This window comes from Belonocnema kinseyi, chromosome 2 (genome assembly GCF_010883055.1).
Source record: "Belonocnema kinseyi isolate 2016_QV_RU_SX_M_011 chromosome 2, B_treatae_v1, whole genome shotgun sequence".
NCBI classification, from domain to species: domain Eukaryota; kingdom Metazoa; phylum Arthropoda; class Insecta; order Hymenoptera; family Cynipidae; genus Belonocnema; species Belonocnema kinseyi.
Genome location: NC_046658.1, coordinates 168,052,780 through 168,058,803, shown reverse-complemented (window position 1 = coordinate 168,058,803; position 6,024 = coordinate 168,052,780). Strand labels below are relative to the sequence as shown.

Sequence of the window (6,024 nt, the reverse complement as noted above, 5' to 3'; positions counted from 1 at the left end):
ATATCCGTGAAAAGTGAAATTTTTCATATTTGAATCCGCCATATCTCGGCTATGAAAAATCTTATCAAAAAGTTAGGCATCGCATTTTGAAGGTAAAGAGTAATTATTTACGATGCCATTGTCAGTTTGTGAAAAAAAAAATTTTCGCGATGTTACGGGGCCTCGAACACATCAAAATAACGGGTTTTTGACCCTTTTAGGTTAGAATATCTCGAAAACTGAGGGTGATGGAATTTTTCTGAGGTCAGATTCGGATTCAGCGCAGCAAAAACCTTCGGGTATAGTAGGTCTGGTCTCTGGTTCTGAGAATTGTTGGCCTGTGTTATATTAAGAGGTTTTTCGCAAGCCCCATGAAGTTTAATACATATTTCCCATAAGAAAAAAATACGTTTTTGTAAATTTTATGCAGAATCGTTAATATTAAGTGAGTCGAATTGAAACTCAATTTTTTCCACATTTTTTTGCTTTTGCTAATTCAATTATCAATTCCCTACAATTTTCTATAGTTGAAAATTTAATTTTTAAACGATTAAATTCAAAATTTTCTTTAATTTAGAAAATTTCAATTTTCATTTATTGAAAATTCAACTTTCAATTTTAACTGTCTAAAACTGAATTTTCTTCCGTTTTCAATAGTTGAAAATTCAATTATTTTTCAATTTTTAACAGTTGAAAATAAAATTCCTTTCTACTGTTGTTATTGAAATTGTCTCCAATTTTCAAGAGTTGATAATTCAATTTTCACATTTTTAATAGTTAATAAGTAAATTTTCTTCAGTTATCAACAGTTAATTTTTCAATTTTCAATTCTCTTTAATTTTCTACTGTTGCTAATTCAATGATTAATTTTCTTAAATTTTCAACAGTGAAAAATTCAATTTTCATTCGTTTTTAATAGTTGAAAGTTTGATTATCAACGATTCAATTTTCAGTTTTGTTTATAAAACATTTGAATTATGAAATTTCTTCAATTAACAGTTAAAAATTTCAATTTTCTTTTAATAATTCAATTTTCATTGGTTGAATTTTCAGCTGTTGTTAATTTAATTTCAAATTAGTTTTCAATAGTTGGAAATTCAATTTACTGAAATTTATTTCAACTTTCAATTTTTTGCCCGTTGGAAATACAATCCCTTACGATTTTAATTTCAGATTTCCTTAATAAAAAACAATTGAAATTTCTACTGTTGCTACTGAAATTTCCTTCAATTTTTAACAGTTGAAAATACAGTTCTCCACAATTCAAATTTCAGTTTTGTTTAATTTAAAACAATTTAATTTTCAGTTTTCTTCCATTTTTAACAGTTGAAAATTAATTTTTCTTCAATTTTCAATAATCGAAAAAACATCTTTAAACAATTACATTTTTTGTTTCCTTCAATGTAAAACAATTGAATTTTCGTCTGTTAAAGATTTATTTATCAATTTTCTTAAATTTTCCAATTTTATAACAGCTGATAAGTAATATTTCTTAAGTTACCAACAGTTCATAATTAAATTTTCTACTGTTGCTAATTCAATAAATAATTTCCTTCAATTTTCAACAGTGAAAATTAAATTTTCTTCTATTTTTAACAGTTGAAAATCTGATTATCAACAATTCAATTTTAAGTTTTCTTTATAAAACTATGGAATTATGAAGTGTCTTCAATTTTCAATAGTTAAAAATTCAATAATTTCCAATTTTTAACAGTTGAAAATAAAATTCCCTACCATTCAAATTTCTGATATTCTTTAATTTAAAACAATTGAATTTTCTACTGTTGTTACTGAAATTTTCTCCAATTTTCAATAGTTGAACATTCAATTTTCAAATTAAAACAGTTGATAAGTAAATTTTTTTCAGTTATCAACAGTTAATTTTTCAATTTTCAATTCTTTTCAATTTTCTTCCATTTTTAAAAGTTGAAAGTTCGATTATCAACGATTCAATTTTCAGTTTTCTTGATAAAACCTTTGAATTATGAAATTTCTTCCATTTTTAACGGTTAAAAATTCAAATTTCTTTTCAAAATTCAATTTTCATTAGTTGAATTTTCAGCTGTTGTTAATTTAACTTCAAATTATTTTCCAATAGTTGGAAATTCAATTTTAAACGAATGAATTTCAGTTTTCTTTCATTCGGAACAATTGAATTTTCTACTGTAGCTATTGCATTTTTTTCAATTTTTAACAGTTAAAAATACAATTCCCTGCTATTCAAATTTCATTTTTCTTTAATTTAAAACAATTGAATTTTCTGCTGTTGCTACTGAAATTTTCTTCAATTTGCAACAGTTTACGAAGAAAGTGCGACTTTCTAACTATTCTAAGAGAAAGTTGTTAAAAACAATAATAAATTGTTTAAACAATTAATCTAAACATTTAATTATTAGTAGAAAGTAGTATTTTGTGTATAAAAAATAATTTGCATAAAAAACTAAAAAAAATTATATTTAAAGAGAAAAACTAGCAAACCCTAATTTTTCACTTATGGGATTTTTTGGGACCCTATACAACAGACTTATGGTGGTGATATTAAAAAAAATAATTTTTGATTTTTATTGTATCCCATAATTTGAATAAAGATATTCAATTTCAATTTCTACTGTTCAATTTAATTTCAAAAACTTATGATGTGGAATTTTGCTAATATTTATAAAAAAGGAAGGATAACACCGAATGAAAATTTATATTTTCGTTTTGAAAATTCAACTCTTTTATAGAAAATACTCGCCTTTTTGACATGAAAATTCCACGTTTCGGATCAAATTTTTTTTTCTCTTTATTGACTGAAAAATCTTTCTTGAATGAAAAATCTCTTTCTTTTTTAAATTCATCCTCTGTCGTAGAAATTTCATCTTTTTTTGTTAAACATGAAACTGCTTGATTTAAAACTAATCTTTTTTAATCAAGGATTTTCAACTTTCTTTTCAAAATTCGTTTTCTTTCCTTGAATTTGTCTGTCTTTGGTTATATTTTCAACAAAAGAAAATGAATTTTCAAGGAAACAAGTTAATTTTCATCTAAAAAAAGATTGGTTTTCAAGCAAATAATTTAATTTTCCAGTAAAAAACTATTCATTTTCAAATAAAAAGATAATTTTTGAAACAGGGTAAATCAATTTTCAACAGAAGTTTCAACTAAAAAACAAAAGTTTTTCACTAAAAATGGAATAGTTATATTTTTTGTGAGAAAATTAATATATAAAAAATAGTATAATTTAATTAGAAAAGATGTTTTCAACAAAATAGTTGATTTCTCAACCATAACATAATAATTTTCAACCGAACATTTGTATTTTTAACTTAAAAAGGTTAAACTTTTGCAAAAAGTTATAAATTTTTAAATAAAAAAGACGAAAAAAACTATGAATTTTCAATCTAAAAAAGACATGTTTAACAAAGTGGTTCAAATTTCATTCAAGTAGGTGAGCGTAAAAAAAACTGAATTAAAAAAAAAATTGAATTTAACCAAAAAAATAAGGTTTTTCCACAAAATAGTTGATTCCTCAAACAAAACATAATAATTTTCCACCAAGCCGTTGCATTTTTAACCAAAAAGGTGAATTTTCTTCCAAAGAGTTTAATTTAAAAAAAATTAATTTCTAACTAAATAGTTAAATTTTCAACCAAAAAAGATGACCTTTATTAAAACTGTTAAAAATTTATCAAGATTGTTATAAAATTTGTTGAATTTTCAACCAAATAATAATATTTCTAACAAAATAATACAATTTTTAATTAATGAAAGATGATTTCTAAACCACAAATACAGTAGTAGGCTTTTCAGCTAAATTAAAATCATTTTCTCACTTTTACCTTTACTTATTAATTAATAATCTAAACCAATTAAATTGAATATTTTGAAATTAAATCTTAAATAAATGAAATTGATAAAGTTACGCAACATTTTACTGTTGTCAGATTCAATTTTGAAATTTTATGTAAATGATGTGAGATTGAAACGGGGATCAAAGTCCACTTTTACTTTTCTTCTAGACTAATAAAGTCTGAACTTCTAAAATGAATATATTACGTAAAAAATGGCAAATTTCTCGGGCTATTTGTGAAATCTCATAAACAAGTTCTTATTGTAATAATTATAAATAATTAGAGCGACGCAGAAGAGAAGCTGCCAAATGTACTTTGAGTTTATTCGATTTATTAAGTCTAGCTCGACATTTCAGGTTCAATTCTAGAGTTGTCTACTTTATTGGAAATAATTTATATATTATTGCGATCGCCCCCCCCCCCCTCAGATATTTATTCAACCAATTTATTTATTTCAGGCAAAAAGATTAGTTTTCTACCAAAAAAGTCGATTTTTCCACATACTATATACATTGTCAACAATGTAGTTGAACTTTTAACTTTAAAAAATCAATTTTTAACTAAAAATGGAATAGTTAAACTTTCATTAAAAATATTTTTTATATATAAAATTAAGTTTTCATCAATTAGTTTAATTTTCTACCACAGTGTTGTATTTCCAAGAAAGAAAGAAAAACTTATCTACACAAAAAAAGTAATTTTTAACCAAAAAGTTACGTTTTTTACCAAAAAATAGATTTCATACTAAAAAAAAAAGCATTTTCAACCAAATGCATACATTTTTAAATAAATAGATGAATTTAAACAAAAAATATAATAGTTAATATTTCAAAACACAAGGATTTACATTTTTAATAAAAAAAATGGAATTCTACAAAAAAAGACGAATGTTCAACAAAGTGCTCAAATCCTCCACTAAAACAGATCAATTTTCAACAAAAAAGTTGCATTTTTAACAAAAAAGATTGGTGTAAAAAAAAATTTTTTTGAACAAAATGCATACATGTTTAATTAAATAGTTGAGCTTTCAAACAAGTAGTTCAATGTCTAGTTTTGAAAAAATAATTTTTCAACAAAAATGAAATATTTCAGTTTTTATTGGAAAAAAATAATTTTCAATTTAAAAAATATTAATTTTCTAACGAATAGTTGAATTTTCTACTGAATTGTTGAATTTTGAACTATAATTATTCATTTTTCACCAAATGAGATGAATTTTTAATAAAGTAGTTCAACTTTTCACCATAGAGTTGAATTTTCAACCAGAAAATATAAATTATCAACAAACAAAAAATATTTTCTAACAAACAGTTCAATTTTCTACCAAATTTTTGAATTTTCAAGCCAAAAAGACGGATTTTCTACCGAACTGTTGCATTTTCAATCCAAAAATATGAATTTTCTTCAAAAAGGTTCATTTTTAACAAAAAATTGTGAATTAATTAATTGTGAATTTTCAACAAAAAATTCAATTTTCAACGAAAAAGTTGAATTGTGAAGTAAACTTATAAATTTTCTACCAAAAAAGATAAATTTTTACTGAAGTAGTTCAACTTTCAACCAAAGAGTTGAATTTTCAACCCGAAGACAAGAATTTTCATCAACAAAGTTAATTTTCAATCAAAGAATTGAATTTTAAACCCAAAAATATGAATATTCAACAAAAAAATTAATTTTCAACAAAATACTTCAATTTAAAAAAATAGTTATTTTTTAGCGAAATTACTTAATTTTGAACTAAAGTTATGAATTTTCCACCAAAATGGATGAACTTTAAATAAGGTAATTTAACTTTTAACCAAACAGTTGCATTTTCAATCCGATAATATGAATTTTAAACGAAAAAGTGAATTTTCTAACAAATAGTTGAATTTTCTACCAAATTTTTTAACATCCAAGCCAAAAAGATAAATTTTCAATCCGGAAATATGAATTTTCATTTTAAAAAAGTTCCATTTTAATAAAATAGTTGAGCTTTCAACTGAATTTATGAATCGTCCGCAAAAAAATGAATTTTTGTTAAAGTAGTTCTGCTTCCAATCAAGTAGTTGAATTTTTAACCGGAAAAGATGAATTTTTAACCAAAAATGTACCACATGTACATAAAAAAAGAGCATACAAAATCTCCCCCCCCCTCCGCCTATGCCCAGAAGACTTTTCACAATTTATTCATGTGCTTTTAGGTTTTAATGAATGTGAACATTAGGGTGGT

General features: G+C 23.7%; 1 protein-coding gene across 1 annotated transcript in view; it reads left to right on the top strand.

Annotated features, from left to right (window-relative positions):
* LOC117167454 overlaps nt 1-6,024 on the top strand; it is a 131,805-nt gene that overhangs the window by 117,802 nt on the left and 7,979 nt on the right. The gene's annotated exons all lie outside the window — the stretch shown is intronic.